At 42.2% G+C, this 19,483-nt stretch overlaps 1 protein-coding gene across 4 annotated transcripts in view; it reads right to left on the reverse strand.

Moving 5' to 3' along the window:
- Positions 1–19,483, reverse strand: part of RAD54L2 (RAD54 like 2) — a 176,221-nt gene that overhangs the window by 141,374 nt on the left and 15,364 nt on the right. Inside the window, exon 1 of one of the 4 annotated variants that reach the window (XM_070237543.1) lies at positions 17,579–18,276. The exons of 1 other annotated variant lie outside the window; for it this stretch is intronic. The gene's annotated coding sequence lies outside the window, so the exon portion shown is untranslated. Of the gene's footprint in view, positions 1–17,578; positions 18,277–19,483 lie in introns of those variants that run through there. 2 more of the 4 variants (XM_023621238.2, XM_023621233.2) reach the window with 2 other exon arrangements.

A 19,483-nucleotide genomic window follows, 5' to 3' on the forward strand; every position in this document is an offset into this window, starting at 1 on the left:
GGAAGGACTCACAGCTAAAAATACAAAACTATGTACCAGGGGGCTTTGGGGAGAAAAAGGAAAAATAAAATCTTTAAAAAAAAAAAGATTACTCTGTACTATTGAATGTTGGATAAAAGCATAGGTATATGCAGTTCCAAACGGAAAACAAATCCCAGCTCATTTTTCAGTGTGACCTTGGGCAAGTCACTTAATCTCTCTGGGCCACAGTTTCCTTATCTATAAAATGGAGGTAACTCCTACCTTCACGGATTATTAAGAGAATCAGGTGATGAATGAATATAAATGTAAATTGTACTAAGAAGAGACACAGCTCAGTATTTAGCACATTATAAGTATTCATAACATGGTCTGGAAGAAAAATTTGCTGGAAGAAATGTGGAAGATGGAATAAGGGGAAGGGAAACAGTAGCCAGTTAACATGCCAGAGGAAAGGCCAGATTTGAGAATTAGCTAGGAGGTAAAATAAACAGGGCTAGTGGAGTATTGTTCTGTAAGCCTCAATGAAAGAGTGAAAGACACATGAGATTTCTCTTCCAGGTTTCCCTAACCAGGACCTATGGTGATGCTGTCACCTCCTCCCCCATAGACACCAGCCCAGGCTGGAGACCAGATGCCATGAATTTCCCAGCTTTTACTATCAGCCCTGCTGAAGAGGCAATGTAGTGGGAGCTCTTTAGTGTCAGAGAGGCCCAGGTTAATGGCACCAATTAACTGGAGCAAATTACTTACGTAGTCTTCATCTGGAATAATGACACCTATACGTCAGGTGCTATAAGAGTTCACAGAGCATATGACCCAGCAACATAATAAGCATGCCATAACATAGTACAACACAAATAAACCCTCCATAGATGTGAAACTTATTTTACAGTGTCTCTCATGAAAAACTATAGCCTTATCACAGCACCATCCCATTTGGAAGCCTCAGAAACTGAGACTGCCCAGTATACACTGGTATGTTGGTTCTCACCTAGGCAACCAATGTTCCATTTAGAGAGAGCCTGTTTTTATTTCCAATATGTATGTAACATCTTCCATCATAATATGCGTTATCTGGTTTCCAAGTAAATAAAACTTGTTGTGGAGAGCTCACCTCTGGAAACAGCAGTGGGGATACTATACAGTTTTACCCAAAAGTTAAGTAAAAAATTGGCCCCAAGCCCAGAAAACAGGCATTCCTCCCAGACAAAACTGGTTAAACCAAGTCTACAAACAACGAGTGGATAAAACAGTAAGGAAGGGAAGAGAACACGGAGACAGCCAAAATAATGCATACTTAAAGGCCCACCAACGGTCAAGAAAGCAACCAAACAGGGCTCTGGAATCTATCAGTTCAGATCTGAAGAAAGCCAGGTGAGGCAAAAGTTCCCAAGTATAAGACACCAAAGTTACTAAATGAAAAATATCTGGGACATAGATGTCCTCCCTGTTAAGCCAGGGATAATATTTATGGAAGCAATAAGAACCAAATGCTCTATCCACATTAAGATTCAGGACTCCTTATGAGAGGTTAGGCACCTGGAGAGATATAACCTGGGGAAGGAAGAATATCTGTGGAGACAAAATTTAAACACACTACATGTGAAAGGGTAACAGTTTCCATTTCAGTAGAATATTTTATTCATACTGCTATTTTATAGATTCGATTTCTCATAAGGAATGTATTGATTGTATACTTCACAAAGCATTCTTTTCTACTTTCACTTATAGAATAGTAAGAGAAGTGAATCTTCAAGGGAGAAAAACTTGCCAAAATATCCTCGACATGGAACTGTTAAGATGCTGCTAAAGCAGATGGTTTTGATTGTAAAAAATCAAATCTTCCTCTAAATATCTAAAATGTTTTTAAAAACATTTAATCGGAAATATCCACTGCAGAGTTGGTAGATGGAGAGCAAGTCTAACAGAGGTGATCTGACAAATGAGACCAGATCACAAGTCTCTGATGGAGGAATTTCGGCTGAGAGCACCGACTAGGTCAATCAGTGAATTCTAATTTGCCCTAACCAGAGCTTGCAAAGCAGACCTGGTGAAGTTCATGAACAAATCTACCAATATACGAAACAGATGGCTCTATCAAAGAGGTTTCTAACCTCTTAGAGGAAGAGTCTTTCTCAGAACATAAAATAGATACAGTAGAGCAAATTTCAGGGGAAGATTTTCAAGATTATTTTTACAATATAATGTATAAAGAGCACAAAAAAAACAATATTTAGATCCCAATTTAAAAAATAAAATTACACATGTCCAAATATTTATATATGCATACGGGAAAAAAAAGAAAGACAAGAATGAAATGTACCAAAAAGTTAACTGTTTTTTATCACTGGATGGTAGTTTTATCAAAAAAAAGTTATTATTTTCTTCTTTATTCTTTTGTTTTGCAACAAATATGACTTTATAATTGTAAAAGCAGCATTTTATCTTTATACATGTATTCTCTCTCTGTAAAGTCAAGCCATCAGCAAACAAATCCTGCTTGGCCTCATCATCATCCTTAGCAGCATCATATTTTTCAGGCTGTGACTACCCCTATCCACATCCACATCCAGTGACCAATCAGGGCAAGCTCTCATAGTACCATAGTGTTCTCAAAAGTGGCAACTTTTGCCATAGTGCCAAAGGTCACTGGGTGTCTACAACAAGGGCCCTGTTTTAGCTAGGGCTCACAGGAGGGTCTAAAATCAGCATGTGAAAAAAAATCATCAATATTTAAAGTCACCCTTGAAAAAGGCTTTTCAATTGCCCACGTAAATATAGTATAAATAGTTTTATGTATGTATTCCTATAGCTATATACACCAAAAATAATTCCAAAAGGGTGTAACATTCAGAAATCAAACCCCTCATGTGTTTTGCTGCTTGGATCAGACCAGCAATTTTACGAAGATTTCAGCTTGTAGGCTTTCCCTAGTCATCCTCTTCCCTATCATTTCCAACAAATCTTTGTGAGTCAATAATTCTTTATGGTCCTCAATTCTTCTTATTTATTTATTTTTTTGGTAGAATACTTACCAATCCATCAACACGCCACCTAAACAATTTCTCTTCTGCCAATGAAAGAATTCTTTAAATGTACAGGTCTTGTCAATCATACTAACTGTAACAATGTTGACTGCATCCACGGCCTGTGTGTACTCACTGAGTGAGTAGAAATTACCTCACCATTCAAATCATCATTCTTTGTTCTTGCTCTTTTTCCTTTTGCAAAGCGTATAGTTGAATTTAAGTAAGGTAAAATGTTAGCAGTAATTCCACTACATATTTTTATTGGGAGCGCAAAAAGGGACTCTTAGTGTTCATGGGCTTACTATCAATCTAGTTAAGGACACAGTTAAGACTACATTTATAAAGTGCCAAATGAATGACAGCGACCCTAGATGTACCAGAATTCAGAGAAGAAAGTAATAGAGTCTGAGATTTGGATGCTGTTGGAAGACCTCCTGAAGGAGGCAGACCTTCAGACAATCCCTGAAGCAGGGAAGAATTAGACAAGTGAGGAGGGGAAGAGAGGATATTCCACACAGGAATCGTGACTTGGATCTGAGGAACGCTGAAAGGGCAGAAGTGTCAGGTTTTCTGGAAAGGGAGATAAAATGATTCATCAATAAATACTCATTAAGCACCTACTATTGACCAGTACTGGTAGCCACTGAAGATACACAGATGAGAGAACTCTGGTCATAGAGTGATAATTGGAGCCCTCCAGGGATCATCCAGTCAACTGACACAGATATGTAAATGTATACCATGGGCAATCTTATTAAATATAACAAATGACTAAAGTTCTTCATCAAATCACAATGGATAAACAAAATGTAACATATCCATAGAATGGAATAGTATTCAGCAATAAATAAAGTACGGATACATGCTAATACATGAACGAACCTTAAAAACATTACGCTAAGTGAAACAGGCCAGTCACAGAAGGCCACATTTTGTATGATTCCATTTATCTGAAATGCTCAGAATAGGCAAATCCATAGAAACAGAAAGTAGATTAGTGGCTACCAGGGGATAGGGGGAAGAGAGAATAGGGAGTGGCTGTTTAATGAGCACAGGTTTCTTTTTGTAGTAATGAAATGTTCTGGAATTAGACAGTGGTGATGGTTTCATAATCTTGTGAACATACTAAAAACCACTGAGCTGAACACTTTAAAACAGGGAAATTTATAGTACATGAATAATATTTCAGAAGAAAGAAAGAAAAGAAAAATCAAACCAAGGTTCCATAGGACAGAGAAGAAAATAATTTTGCCTGGAAAAGCTGTTGAAGGTTTCCCAGAGGAGGCAACAAACCTAAATGTTAAAGGACAAACAGAGCTTTCCTTAAGAAGAGAAGGATGAAGTCATTTAGAGAGAGGGAATGACGCATGCAGAAGTATAGCTCCACAGGACTAGAGGTTGGAGGCAATAAATGAGGAGATTGCAAGAGATAAGAAGTGGACGGGCCAGATCATGATCCGGCAGTGTCCTCAGGAACTTACTAGGGAGTCTGAACTTTATCCTATACAAGGATTGGCAAATATACGAGCTGGCACCACTTCCCTGTCTGCACCTCTGCAGACATAACTATTATCCATTGAGCCCTTCTCTGCTGAGCTCAGAAGTGGATTCAATATTCATCCCCATGCAATCCTCTCCACAGTCCCTGTGCCTCCAGTGGGAGCCACTGAGGGATCTCAAGCAGGGAAGTGGCACATCTGAATTCCCAATTTAAAAAGAATATTCTGGTGGCTGTGTAGGGGCAAGGAGATTCAATAGGAAGCCATTGTAACAGTCTGTGCAAAAGGTGATGAGACCATGACCTACGGTAGAGGCAAAGAGAAGGAAGAAAAGAGGAAATATTAGAGACCGAGCAGGCAAAACCAGTAAGACTTCAGTAGCCAACTGGAGCCCCATGAGGGCAGCCTTGCTCACCACTATCTCCCCAGCATCCATCGCAGTACTTGGTACATAGGAAGGGCTCCATAAATATTAACCAAATTGTTAAGTGTTTTATCTACATTCTTTCATTGAATCTTCACAATACCATGAGGAAAGTAATGTTACCCCCATCACACAAATAAGGAATCTAAGGTTTAGAGAGGTTAAGTGACCTGCCGCAAATATACCCAGCTAGAGAGTGGTAGACTTCAATTCCAACCCAGACTTCTAATTCCAGATGCCAAGCTCTTATCCATGGCCCAGGTTTCCAGCTTGAACAACAGGGTAAGTAATAGTGTTGTTAATGGTGAAATGTCAGAAAGAGCTGGAAAATGGATTGAGGTCAGAGATACAGATTTGAGTGTTCCTGCCACATTCAGGTAGCTGAAGCCTCAAATACGGAAGATGCTCGAGAATGTATGTGTAGTGGGGGAAGTGTAGCCAAGATGGGACAAATCATGAGGGAGTGGGGAAAAGGAGCGTACGTAGAGAGTCAGAAAGGCAGGGAAAGAACCAGCCACGGAAGTATGATATCAGGGCATTAGCAAGGTGGGCATGATCAACAGAGTCAAGTGCTACAGAAATTTCAGACCCAATGGATGAAGGGGTCACTGGAACTACAGAAAAAGACAGCATGGGAGGAGGGGGGATTCTAAAAAGAGTTGAAAGCTGCCTGGTGTTTTCTAAACCTGTCATGGCATCAGAATCTAGAGAGCTTGTTAAAAATACAAAGATCCCCAGTTCCAACTAATAGTGATCTTAGGCAGGTGACTCAGCCTCTTTAAGCCTCTGTTTTCTCATCTCTAAACTGGAAATAATAGTGTTACTGTGAGGACTTACATGCTTTAAAGAAGCTCCCCAGGTGACTGTGACATTTGAAAACTGGCTTTTAGGAACCGCAGTACAAGAACCACAGAAGGATTTTTAACTGGAGAGAGATGGGTGAAAGGCAATCCTTTCAAAGGACTGCAAAGATGAAGAGAATTGCGGAAGGAAAATCAACTGTCATAATCCAGGACTAGACCTGGAGAGCCTGGATTAAGAGGAAGGCAAAGTAACCAGAGAGAATGGAGCAGGTGTAAGACATTACCAAGGAAAACTCAGCAGAATCTTCTCTACAGGAACGAAAGAGAGGAATTAAATACGACTCTAAGGCTTGAAGTCTGGGTGACTGCAAAAACAATCGCATACCCTTCACAAAATCAGAAAGAACAATAGAGGGCTAGCTGGTTGGGGGGGGCGGGGGGAGGTGGACAAAGAAATCCATGCAAGATATTTGATGAGGGATAAGTCTAGAAAATAAACATATAAAAGAGCTACTGACAATAAACATGTTTTGGACAGGAAAGCACTACACCAGTTAAGAACACAGACTCTGGGATGAGATAGCCTGGGTCAGACTCCCAGCATTGCCACTTTCTATCTATGGAACACTAAACAAGATAGTTTCTCTAAACCTAAGTTTCTTTATTTATAAAATGAGAATAATAATAATGCATATCTCATATAAGATTATTTTCTACGTTAAGTGAAAAAATAAAGCAATTGGCACAGTGTCTAGCATATGGTAAGTTAGCTTTCAGTAACGTTGACAATTACCTTTAGCTACTTCACGATGACAATAATATTACCAGCAATGCCTTGGAGAAGCTAAATCATATTATCCAAAAGAGTTAGAAAATCTTCCCAACTCTGAGACAGGAAAGCAGAGGATTCTTTGAATTTTGAGATCAAGGAATTAGTATCTGAATTAGTACCACTGGTACCATTTCACAAGCTAGGCCTTCTTCATTTTTTTTTAAAGATTGGCACCTGGGCTAACAACTGTTGCCAATCTTTTTTTTTTTTTTCTGCTCTATCTCCCCAAACCCCCCAATACATAGTTGTATATCTTAGTTGCGGGTCCTTCTAGTTGTGGCATGTGGGACGCTGCCTCAACGTGGCCTGACAAGCAGTGCCATGTCCGCGCCCAGGATCCAAACCCTAGGCCACCGCAGAGGAGCGCGCAAACTTAACCACTCGGCCACGGAGCCGGCCCCTAGGCCTTTTTCATTTTTGACTATGCAATCATCACATCCTTAGAACACCTGGGTTTAAAAAATTTCCATAGATGTTTTAAGTTGAAGCAAAGTCTGCTTTAGTTCAGTCACTTATTCAATAGGTGTTTATTGAAAAACTATTAGTATAAAGAATTGTGCTAGACACTGTAGGGTGCAAAATTACACCCAACGTAAATGTGGTACTCGAGGAGCTTACAAACTAGAAGGCAAGAAAAACTTATGCATACAAATATCCGAAGTACCAGGTATATTGTGAAATGTCACTGATGCACTGCTAGGGAATCAGAAGAGGGAGGACTCACCTCCAATACAGATGAAGCTGTCACCTGAACTCAGCCTAGAAAGACAGCACATAATTTCAACTGGCCGGAACACATGCTCAGGGGAAACGTGAATACAGATGCAAATCTGAAAAGGACCAAAGGTCTGTTCCCAGAAGAGCCAGGAGTCAGGATTAACTGAGAACAAGCCATGTGGTAAGTGGCCTAGTGTTGAGGACAAATGAGAGGAAAGAGCCATAGAATGAAGCCTGGATTCCGAGAGAGGCCAGGCAGGGGAAGTCAGAAACTTGTTTGGGGAGCAGAATGGTGAATGTGGTTCCACATATGCTAAGTAGGACATTACTGAAACCATCTTCTCACAGCTGACAGGCTTTTACAACTGGATAGGACTTCAGACTCTAATCCAGCCCTTCCATCTTTCTGACCGAGGAAATCAAGACCAAGAGAGGTGACTGAATTGTACAAGCCATTAAGTTAGTGGTTGAGACTGAGCTGCAGCCCTAGTCTACAGACTCAGCTCAATGCACTTTATACTCATCCTTCTGGCCAGAGAGAAATGTCCAAAAGCCAGGATGAAATTTGGGTTTGTTGCTTGGTAAAGGAACCAGGGTTACAAAATTGAGTCACTCAGATAGCTTGAAGTGGTGGGAGTAAAAGAACTAGACCTCTGAGGGCCAGACTATGGAGAGAACAGAAGAGGAAAACAACAAACCTGGGTTACATCCACATCCAAGGGGAGCAAAAGGGAGGGATTTTAAAAAGGTACATCTGAGAGGTAGACAGAGAATCAAGATAGGGCAGAATCCTAGAAGCCAAGGTCAGTATCTCCTCTTCAGTTGACACAAACACGTTCAATAATATCTGCTGAATGAATGGATGGATGCATGGATGAATACAGAGTAAAGACAAAAAATGTTTGAGCCTCCACATAGGTAAAGCACTTTGCTAAGCACTTTATGTGGGAGTAAATGAGATAACCTCACAACAACCCTATGAGGTGGCATTATCCACATTATCCTCACCACATTTCAATACAAGAAAACAAGTATATAAATTACCCACATTAAACAGCAGGTATTAGAGCCAGGATTAAAAATCAGGTCCTCGGGGCCGGCCTGGTGGCACAGCAGTTAAGTTCGCACATTCTGCTTCGGCAGCCTGGGGTTCACCAGTTTGGATCCCAGATGCAGACATGGCACCGCTTGGCAAGCCATGCTGTGGCAGGCGTCCCACATATGAAGTAGAGTAAGATGGGCACAGATGTTAGCTCAGAGCCAGTCTTCCTCAGCAAAAAGAGGATTGGCAGCAGTTAGCTCAGGACTAATCTTCCTAAAAGAAAAAAATCATGTCCTCACTATTAAGGAAACATTAAATTTTATTAGGGTAGAAAACGGTAAGGTAATGATGTTATAATAAAAAGTTCTTATTGGAGACTCACTCAGTGACAATTTCTGAGATTTAGCTTTAAAACATGCCAACAATAACAAAAAAGTGGGGAGGATAATTGAAAGAAAAAATTGGGGAAATGTTGGTAATTGTTGAAATTGAGTACATGGGGTTCATTATACTATACTCCCTACTGTTGTACATGTTTGAAATTTTCCATAATATAAAGTCCACTCATGTGTAGCTTCCCTCCCTGAAAAGATGGTGAGGAGTGAGGAGTTAGTCAAAACAAGGAAGAACAAGTAACAAGGAAAAAATCATTGTCCAGGCAACAAGGAATTCACCTCAGAGATACTGTTCAGGATAAATATAGGACCCGAATCCAACCTACAAAGGATTAAGAGATATAGATAAAGCATGTGGTGAGGAAATGGTAATAAAACTGGATTTTAGATAAAAGAGAGGGAAAGGAAGGAGAGGGCTAGGGTAGCACAAGAAGCTCAGAGCTAAGCAAAATTACCTGGTTCTACCTTGTATGTAGGTAAAAACAAAAAGGGGAGGGGAGAGAAGATAGGAAGATGCAAGAAAGGAGATAACTGATTAATCAATTAATTGATTGATCAATTAATATATACGAAATAAACACATGAAAAGATGCTTGCTCTCCAGTAGGAAATATAAATAAAAATTACTTTATCTAGGCTTCAAATTGGCAAAGATTAAAAATTTGATTATGCTCAGCGCTAGAGGAGAAATATAAATTGATACAATCTTTTGAAAGTTATTTGGTAATATCTAGCAAAATTTCAAACATTCATAGCCTTTAACACAGAAATTCCACTTGTAGGAATTTATCCTAAGAAGTATACAAAGTATAGAAAGATGTATACAATGTATACAAAGAGGTATACAAAGATACAGATATACAAAGACGCTTGCAACAGCAAAGAAGCAGAAACAAATATCTATCACCAGAGGACTAGAAAAATTGATACAAATATACAACATAATGTTATATAACTATTAAAAGACAGGATCCATATGTGTCCTAAACATGGGAAAATGCCCAAGATAAAAGCATTAAAAAAAAAAGTTACAGAAGAGTAGATTTAGTGAGATCTCATTTCTGCAAAAAGGAATTACTTTATCTCACACATACACACAATTAGCATACACAGTGGGAAAAAAAATCTAGATAAATATAGACCAAATTCTTAATGGTGGTTAACACTGAGGCAAGGGATTATGGGTTCCTTTCCTTATTTAAAAAAGTCTAAATTTTACTGTGCTCATATATTACTTGTACAATCAGGAAAAACAGTCAAAAAGTCAAAAACTTTCCAAAAGCAAGAGACTCTGAGTGATGAAAGCATCACGAGAGAAAGGAAAGGGGAAAAAAATTAGGGAGCACAATTCCTAACGTGAAGTCACAGGTCAAGAATGAGAGGGTTGGAGAGCAGGTCTAGGGCCTGAGGGAAAAAAAAAGAGCCTTGGGAAACATTCAAGTGGCTGCTGTGGGAAATGGGACCCTGAGAAGGCAGCATAGGGGCACCGTGAGGGACAGAGAACTCAAGTGAGGCAATGGGAACTGCTGCCAAGACAAGCAAGACAGCCCATTTTCCTGACTCCCCAGAAACACTGGACAACCTAGGGTCAGCAAAAGAAGCCAAGGGAGAGAATTTAGGGATGACAACTGGCAGAGGGACAGAGCACAAAGTCAGGCAGGCAAAGGGTTCTCAGACCTAGGGAGGGCAGCACTGAAACTGTGGACCACAACAAACCCGCATTGAAGCTAAGGTGGGAGGGGGAAAGAGAGGGGAAGAGAAAGGTGAAGAGATGAGGTGGGGAGACAGTGGGACTGGAAGGTACAATAAGAGCAAAGAGCCTGAGCTCAAGCCAGAATCACACCTAAAGGATTCTTTCCCAAACTTCCAATTTTCTTCCAATTTCTATAATTACATTAGGTGGAAGACCCCTACTTGTGTCACTGGGTCTCAAGTACGAAAACATCTTCACCTGGTTCTGTCTTGACCACTAAGTGACCTGTGAGGAAGGTGGGGCTCCCGCTATGTTCCTCCCCCAGGCAGCTCTTCCAAAATTAATGGGCTGCTGTTAACGGAGCAGAAACTCTACTCCCTGTGGGGCACTAACTTCTTTGTGTGTATCTTCTACTGGCCAGAAGCCTGGAATAAGGGGTGACTGGCACCCCAAACTGAAGCCCTAAAAGTATCCTATAGGACATAAAAAAGGCTGTAAATTTAGAATCAGAAAACTCAGCATCAAGTCCTAGTTTTTTTTCTTCTTCTTCTTCTTTTTTTTGGTGAGGAAGATTGGCCCTGAGCTAACATCTATTGCCAATCTTCCTCTTTTTGCTTGAGGAAGACTGTCTCTGAGCTAACATCTATGGCAATCTTCCTCTATTTTATGTAGGATGCCACCACAGCATGGCTTGACAAGCAGTGCTAGGTCCATGCCTGGGATTTGAAAATCCCAGGCCACCAAAGTGGAGCATGCAAACTTAACCACTACGCCACCGGGTCAGTCCCTAGCTTTTCTTTTTACTGGTTTTGTGCACTTGAAAGCAAGCCACTTCACCTTTTTGTGTTTGCTTCCTCATCTGTAACATGGGGATATCTTCCTCACAGGGTTGTTGGAAGAGTAAACGTATATGAAAGTGCTTTATAAACTATAGTATCATACATACACAAGGTATATTTATCATAGTAAAGCAAACATTTTTCATTTCTGCCTACATATAACTTTCATCAATGGTGCTAATAAAGCCCTAAGTGGGCAGAAGTACCTCCAAGGTGCCTATACTGCCTGAAATTGTCCACTTTTTTTAAAAATAAAGATTTCCAGGACCGGCCTGGTGGCACAGCAGTTAAGTTCACATGTTCTGCTTCGGCGGCTTGGGGTTCACCAGTTCAGATCCCAGGTGCGGTCATGGCACCACTTGGCAAGCCATGCTGTAGCAGGTGTCTCATGTATAAAATAGAGGAAGATGGGCACGGATGCTAGCTCAGGGCCAGTCTTCCTCAGCAAAAAGAAGAAGATTGGCAGCAGTTAGCTCAGTGCTAATCTTCCTAAAAAAAAAAGAAAAAAAAAAGGTTGGCACCTGAGCTAACAACTGTTGTCAATCTTCTTTTTTTTTTCTTTATTCTTCTCCCCAAAGCCCTCCCAGTACATAGCTATATATTCTAGCTATAGGTCCCTCTGGTTGTGCTATGTGGGACACTGCCTCAACATGGCCTGATGAGCAGTACCATGTCCTCGCCCAGAATCCAAACCAGGAAAACCCTGGGTGCCGAAGCAGAACGCGCGAACTTAACCCCTCGACCATGGGGCCGGTCCCTGAAACTGTCCACGTTTTTACTGCTTATAACCTATATTATAACAATTTCCTTCTCACCATCTCAATACTGCTCTCAAAATGTTTTCAATTTAAGAGTTGCTTGCCACATTAAAGAGCCTTATGCTTTGTCTCAGTTTTCCTTTTTATCTCAGATCAATTTCTATCTTTTATCTTTATCTAACTACAGTTACTTTTCCTGCTTTCCTTTTCTGCAGTCTGTTATGTTTGTCACCTGCATGAAAGAACAACTGCATAATGTAGGCTTCAGTGAGGTTCCTCACACCTAGCCTTCAGTGGAATTCCTATATGATCTGATCAACCATGAAAACTAAATCAAAGTAATTAGATAGTATACTCTCAAGTTATTTTACCACTAAGAAGATCGAAGGGGGTGACTAAAAGAATCAAAATTCCATAATTTCTAGGTTAATAACTCAGAATACACAGCCACCAAACAAAGAATTAATTATCAGTTTCAGTGTTAGTACAGTATTAGGCTGAGCAAAGAACTAGTACAGATGACTTCTATAGTTGTTGAGTTCAAACTCCCAAATAAAGTTTGGGCAAATAATCTTACATCCTAAGTATGGTGCCACTGGGCTCAGCTGGGTCTCCAAAAGGTCCATCAGCCTACAAACGTCACAACATCCCTAGTGTTAAATCCATTACCTACTCCCAGGCTGGCCAGTAGCTGTCTGCAGAACCTGTGGCCCAAATTGACTAGTCAGTTTTCTTTACATGAGGACAAAGTGCTCAGAGCAGTAGATGGCCGATGAGGATCTAGATGACAGTAATGAAGAACTGCAACATTCTCGTCTAAGGGAAACGCTAGCAAGACCCAAGGTGACCGAGAAATGGCCCCCCAGCCTCAAAACCATGAACATACGGAATAAGCAACACATTTTCACGGCAAAATAAACTACTGCTTTTAGCAACCTGGAAATACAAAAGCAGAAGCACTGCTTCAGCCAGGATCAGATCAGCCATAAGATCAGAACTCTCATCACACCACCAGCTCCACAAGGAATGATTTCCTGCTATTTCATATGCAGAGGTCATTCATTTGTTCACCCAACAAACATTTACTGAGTAGCTACTCTGCGTCAGAAATGGTTAGGTACTGGGATATAAAGATAAACAAGACAAAGTCCTGCCCTCAAGTAGGTCACAACCTAGGCATGGAAAACACACAAAAATACCAAAAGATGAGTACTGTGTGATTATGAAAGAAGCTTACACAGATTGCAATGGCCATACAGAGAAGAGGCATTTAGCTTATCTGGAAAGAATCAAGGAAAATTTTTAAGAGATGGTGGTACCTGAAATCCTGGTAAATTCAAGCCTAAGAGTCAGACAAGCACTAGAATGGAGAGGAAAATAGCAAGAGGAATAATCTGAGCATGCTAGGCCCTACAAGGAGTCCACGGAACCTCAAGTACCCAAGGAATTACAGCAGACAAGGGCCTAGAAAGGAAGATACCAAAGAGCCTGGGTCATAATGGTCCTTGTGAGATGTTGAAGTAGAGACATACCAGAATCTATATATTCATGGCATTTTGAGGCCAGAAGAATATTATTTACTTTTAGCTGGAATTAAAGACCACTGGAATAGAGGGGGGATTGGACCAAGGAAGATTAGAAGAGATTTAGGGTCAGTTATTTTGAATCACTTCTATCTGGTTCATACTTATTTTTCTCTTGACTTTTTTTTTCTCTCACAGGGAAAAAATAAAACTGAACAATTCTATAACAAAGCCTGTGAACCTTCTGTTCATCAAAAACATTTCTGAACAGAATGCTAGATTCTATCAAAGTAGCCCAAATTAGAGAAAGATAACAAATCTCTCCAGCATCTGGAGCATTTCAGGCAAAAAGACCAAAGTTAGGTCTCTAATGCCAACAGAAGAAAGCTAGAGAACATTCTGATAAAGGGCTACACAGAACACGATGCTGCCTGGCATACTCTAGCACTCTGTCAATGGGAATGCCCACTGTTTGCAAAACAAGGACATGCCAGTTACCTCCTGGCTTCCCCATTGGAAGTGCCAGGAAAAAAACCTTCCAGTGCCAGGAATGACCTTGGACTTTATAGCATGGACTCCTGCCCACCAATACTAGATAAAGACTGCCTCAACAATTCTCTCACCTGTCCAGGATGCCAACACGTGCAGAGAGCAGGCTGTGCTCATCACTAGAAAAGGAAACTGAGCCACTCATCCATGCATAGCACCCATCTACACTCCTACCACTAATCCTGCTGAGAACAGTGCCCCCATATAATATCACACACTAACTACTACTAACAGCAAGCACTGTCCCCACAAAGCACTAGGCTTTCATCTCCAGTCATCGCTACAACCTGCAGAGAAGGTTATATTAGCCCCATTTTAAAGGAAAAAAATAAAATAAAAAACAAGGCTCAGAGAGGTTAATAGCTTACCCAGGTCAAAAAGCAAGCAAGAGGTAGAGGTGGGATGACTCCAAAGACCATGCTCTTCCCATTGTACTAGGATCCTCAGAATTTTTCTAAAGAAATCAAAAACTCGAAGCCTTCTTTCCAAGAGTTTCTGAATTTGATCCATTTGACTAAGAGTTAGTCAGAAACATTTCTTCCAGCAATCACTTTGCCTTCAAAGCAACAAACAAACCAGTTTTGTTTTCTTTGATCAAGGGAATATTCCAGATGGAAAATGAGAGACATTTCAAAGAATTCATTTATTATCTAAGTACCTTGATTTTAAACTTCTTCATTTATTTTTGGCCAAAATATATACACAGAGAGATATAGAGAAGAGAGAAAGGACAAAATTTCATTATACTAGGTCAGAAGGGAGAATAACAATTAAAGCAAAAAAAAATTCAAAACCTAATTTATATTATATTCCATGCAGTAAAAATTAAGAGGCAAGCAATTTCAAATAGACTGAGCCTTACCTCAATCTTATTCCTCCTGTTCTAGGGACAACACTCCAAGCAATCAGCAGACACTCCCAGCCTACATACAGTGAACCAGACAAAGGGGATAAGAAATGCCTTCACGCTCCCAAAACCACAGTGGGAAGGAAAGTGTGATGGCTTCCTGGGAACCTGAGCATATATACAGTATTTGTAAACACCGTTCATCCAGACACACAGAAACAAAATGTTTACCCTGTGGTTTATCTACAGGAGTACTTAAAGTTAACCGGTGTATTTAAACAAAATAATGCAAAAACAAGCCCATACCAATCTGAGACACCATAGACAAACCTTTTACATGGAAACATATAAAGATAATCAATTGTCACTAGTCAAAATTAATCTTTATAAAAACTTTATTCAATGGCTTTACTGATTAAAAGCTTGATATACCTGAATCACTTCTTTCATAGATCTACAGCCACTTTTAAAGATTTTATTTTTCCTTTTTCTCCCCAAAGCCCCCTGGCACATAGGTGTACATTTTTTTAGTTGTGGGTCCTTCTAGTTGTGGCATGTGGGACACCACCTCAGCATGGCTTGATGAGCAGTGCCATGTCCATGCCCAGGATCCGAACCGGCGAAATCCTGGGCTGGTGAAGCAGAGCACACGAACTTAACCACTCGGCTACGGGGCCAGCCCCAACAGCCACTTTTGAACTAAGAACTACAACTATTAAAATGTCAAAAATACCACCATTGTGGAGGTGGCCAACACAGTGCCTAGTGTAATTCAACAGATACTGGTTTATGAAAGAACGAACTACTTAGGATAGAAAATTTAAAAGAGAGAAAAAGAAACAGAAAGAATACAAGGGAAATACACGATTTTTTTAAAGATTAAGGGAGAACACAATCCCCAGAACTACCAGTACAACTAAAAATAGTCAGAATTACCCCACATCTCACCTGAAAATTTATACTCTAGTATACTAACTAGGCAGTATCTCCTCACACTCTGAATAAACTCAGAAATTGCAATGATCCTGATACTGTTTTCTTCATACAGGGTTTGATATCTCATCTACAGACAACACACCAACTTTTGTCTGAATACTACACAGAGAGCTCTCGTGCACAGCTGCAGGCCTCAGATTCGAAGTTTGCACACTGTCTTTCAATGTACAGATGACACACAGTGTACAGACCAAATTCACTGAAAATGGCTAACACTTCTAGTGAAGACAATGTCCTATGAGAGCTGAAATGACAGTCACTAAGATTTAACAGATTCAATGTAATGACTTCATGGCAGTAGGAGAAAATGAAGTTTCATGGATTTAGGAATATAAAGAACTTTTAAACAAACTGTTAGGGTTTTCGTCTCCCTCTCTAGAGTTGCCACATTAAACAATGACACACAAATTAGTGAAAACAGCCTCTTAAATTAATTTACATTTATAAGGATTGGACTGAAAACGCCTAGAATTTACATATATTATGGTGTCTAAGTTGTCCATCATTACAAACAATAGCCACAGTGCTGAAAAGAAAGTATGAGTCACAATTCAAAAACAAAGCAGAAAAAAAATGAACAGAGGAAAGCTTTGGATCCAAATACCACAAAGAAATTCTTTACTTAAAATATTATCAATGACAGCTACCATCCTGATTGGAGTAAGAAGGAAGGGTCCACACTGTCTTCTACTCAGGAAGTAACTCATTCAGCCCCCAAATGCCCCTTCCAGCTCCAACTACCTCAGTGCCCAGCCAACAATACGGTCAGCCATATCCATGAGCAAGGGACAGGAATTCTAGCAGATCTGAGTCACCCACACCTCCGCAGTAAGAGGTCATTCTCTATCATGAAGCCCACTCTGCAAAGTTCCCTTGTTCATCTCCCAGGCTGCCACCACCATGGCCCAAATAAAGCTAATTCTCCAACCTCAGCAGCCTATCAACTCTCTTTTACACTCCCCAAATCACAACCCTGGCCTCACCCTAACACCAAGGTAGCCAAGACTACTCACCGTCACACTCTTGTGACAAGTTCCCCACCTGAGAACCACTCAAAGGCAGGATGCATCTGGGCCCCAGAGAATCCAGCTCCTTGCTCAACTCCCCTAAGCCCAGCTGAGCTCCTGCCTCTCCAGGAACTAATCACCAGTTACTCCAGAGAAGCTTAACTCTCAATGTCCTTTCTCCCCAGCCAGACCCCAGTCTGCCAAGTTCACAGACCTGGGGGCGGGGGTAAGGCATCCTGATGCGCCTTAGGGACCAGGCACACTGAGGCCCCTAGAATTCCAAACGCGATCCCCCCCCCAACCCCCACCCCGCCATGGTCAGCCTCCTGGTCGTCTGCATCAAGCGCTAAGAACTCATGCCACTAGAGTTAAGTCCCCCTGCCTCTTTGACTCCCTTCTCCGGCTACAAAAATCCTAAATATCAAGCCACCGAGGCCCCGAGTCAAGGACAAAACCCCCACCAAGCCTCCGGCCACTGGAGTTTCCCAGGTCGGATCCAGTGCCCCCAGGCCCGGGTTGCCGGGACCGGCTTGCTGCCCCAGGCCGCTGAGAGCCAGGGGCCCGGGCCGCGTTCCCACTCGGGCTCCATTGTTGCGGGTCCCGGCGGCCCGAGCGGGGAGCCGGGGCCGGCACCGGCACTCACCTCCCGCGCCGCGGCTCCGGGCCGTGCCGGGCCGGGCAGGGCCGAGTGGCCGCGGGTTCTGCTGCGCCCGCCTCGGCGGTGTCTGCGGCGGCGGGGGTGGCGGGTGAGGCGGGAAGCAGCCAGCCAGGCCCGGACGCCGCGGGCTGGCTCCGGCCGAGCGTCGGTCTTCTCCGGCGGCGGCGCTCGCAGCCTCCGCTCGCGGTCCGCGCCAGAAAGCGTCCCCCTCCCGGCCCGCGCGCCGGGCAGACCGGACGGGAACACGCGCCGCCGACAGAAAAGTTCCGCTGAGAGCCAAGCAGAGGCCGTTCTTCCCCGGCGCCAGGTGGACCGCGATTCCTCCCTGGATAGATACTTCTGTGCTATAGGTGACCGTTTGGAGAATTAATGCAGCACGGAAATTCCAGGCCGGAATCCACCTGGGAATGGTTCCAGGGTGGGTCCGACGGAATGGGTTTGCGCCCCGCCAGCCAGCAGAGAGGCAAGCCGGTCACTTAGTGTTTCAACTGAGCCTCTGTTCCTCCTCGTTCCTCATTTGGGGATAACCTCAGAGCCTTGTTAGGATTGAATGGGATGATGCAAGTGTCTGGTGCAGGGATATGGGGCTCAACTTGGGGGCACGGTCATTGCTGATGCTGCCGGTGATGATTGCAGCTCCTCCATCGCCGCCAACAGAGGTTGTGCGCAGTCCTCAAGGATGCCTGAAATTGATGCGCACCTGTAACGCTAGGTTTTCACTCCTCCTCCCTCCCCCCTTCCCCCTCCTGTCCCAGTTCCTGTTGACCGAAGCTGTCTTCGGAATTCCCTGGAAAAAAAGCAGGGACAAGAAAAGGCTTTCTTGATCACTGACTCTCAGGGGGAGGTTGAGGACGCAGATTCTCCTCTCTCAAATTGGGAATTACTGACGTGGGCTCCAATTAAGAGGAAAGTGTTTTTCTGTCAGCTCTCTCCACTACAACCCCAAGTTCTTTCCTCATACCCCTCCTCCTCTTTGTCCTCCTCCTCCTCCAACACTGGCGAGATAAGGAAAAAATTCTGAAAGATTTTTTTTTAATATTTTGTTCTGTTTTCTTCATAAAATCAAGAGGATAAAAAATCCTTTCTCCTCCCCATCTCCCTTTTCTTCTGGGCCTTCACACCTCTAGATATCAGACATAGTTATTTTCAGGTTATAAAAATACAAGGGTGTGTACTCAAACTATCGATGGGAATTTAGATCTACAGAAGGTACTCCAAAAAGAATCACAGCTTTTACATGTTCTTAAATTTTCCATTCTCACTTAGTCCCTTGTCTTCTGAGACTCAGGAAATTTTACCTTGATACCCTTCCCTCTTGTCTGAAGAGACTTTCCAAAAGGCTCTGATATCAGTCACTTGCACCTGAGTGAAATTTTGTCACTGTCACACACAAACTCACATGGATTTCCATTTAGATTGTCCTCTTGAACTAAGGAAATAGTTCTGCCTGTCTGAAGGCTTTTTGTTAACCATCTGGAAATGGCAGACTCATGGGTTAGAAAGCAGCATCCTCAAAACCTCTGGAGGCTCTCTACTCCTGCAAGTAAGGGGACTTCATCCTACATACTTAGAGGACAAAACGTGCCTCAAAAGCTGGTTCACTTCTCTCACCATGCCAATGTCAGATCAGCACTCTGACCCCTCTTTGCTCCAGGCCTTGCATTTTCCCCAATTGACCTCTTAGCTTGGACTAACTGTGTGACACATAAAGCAGTTCTGATCTCAAGGTCGAAGCAGGTTCAGATGAGATAACCAAAGGAAGGAGAAAGAGACCAGTGAAGCTGAGCAGAGACTTGAGAAAAGAGTCTGATTGTTTATCTCCCTACCCCCCCTCAAAAGACCCAATACGCAATCATCAAAGACACCCACACTTACCTTCCTCCTCTGTCA

Source organism: Equus caballus, chromosome 16 (genome assembly GCF_041296265.1).
Source record: "Equus caballus isolate H_3958 breed thoroughbred chromosome 16, TB-T2T, whole genome shotgun sequence".
Lineage (NCBI taxonomy): Eukaryota > Metazoa > Chordata > Mammalia > Perissodactyla > Equidae > Equus > Equus caballus.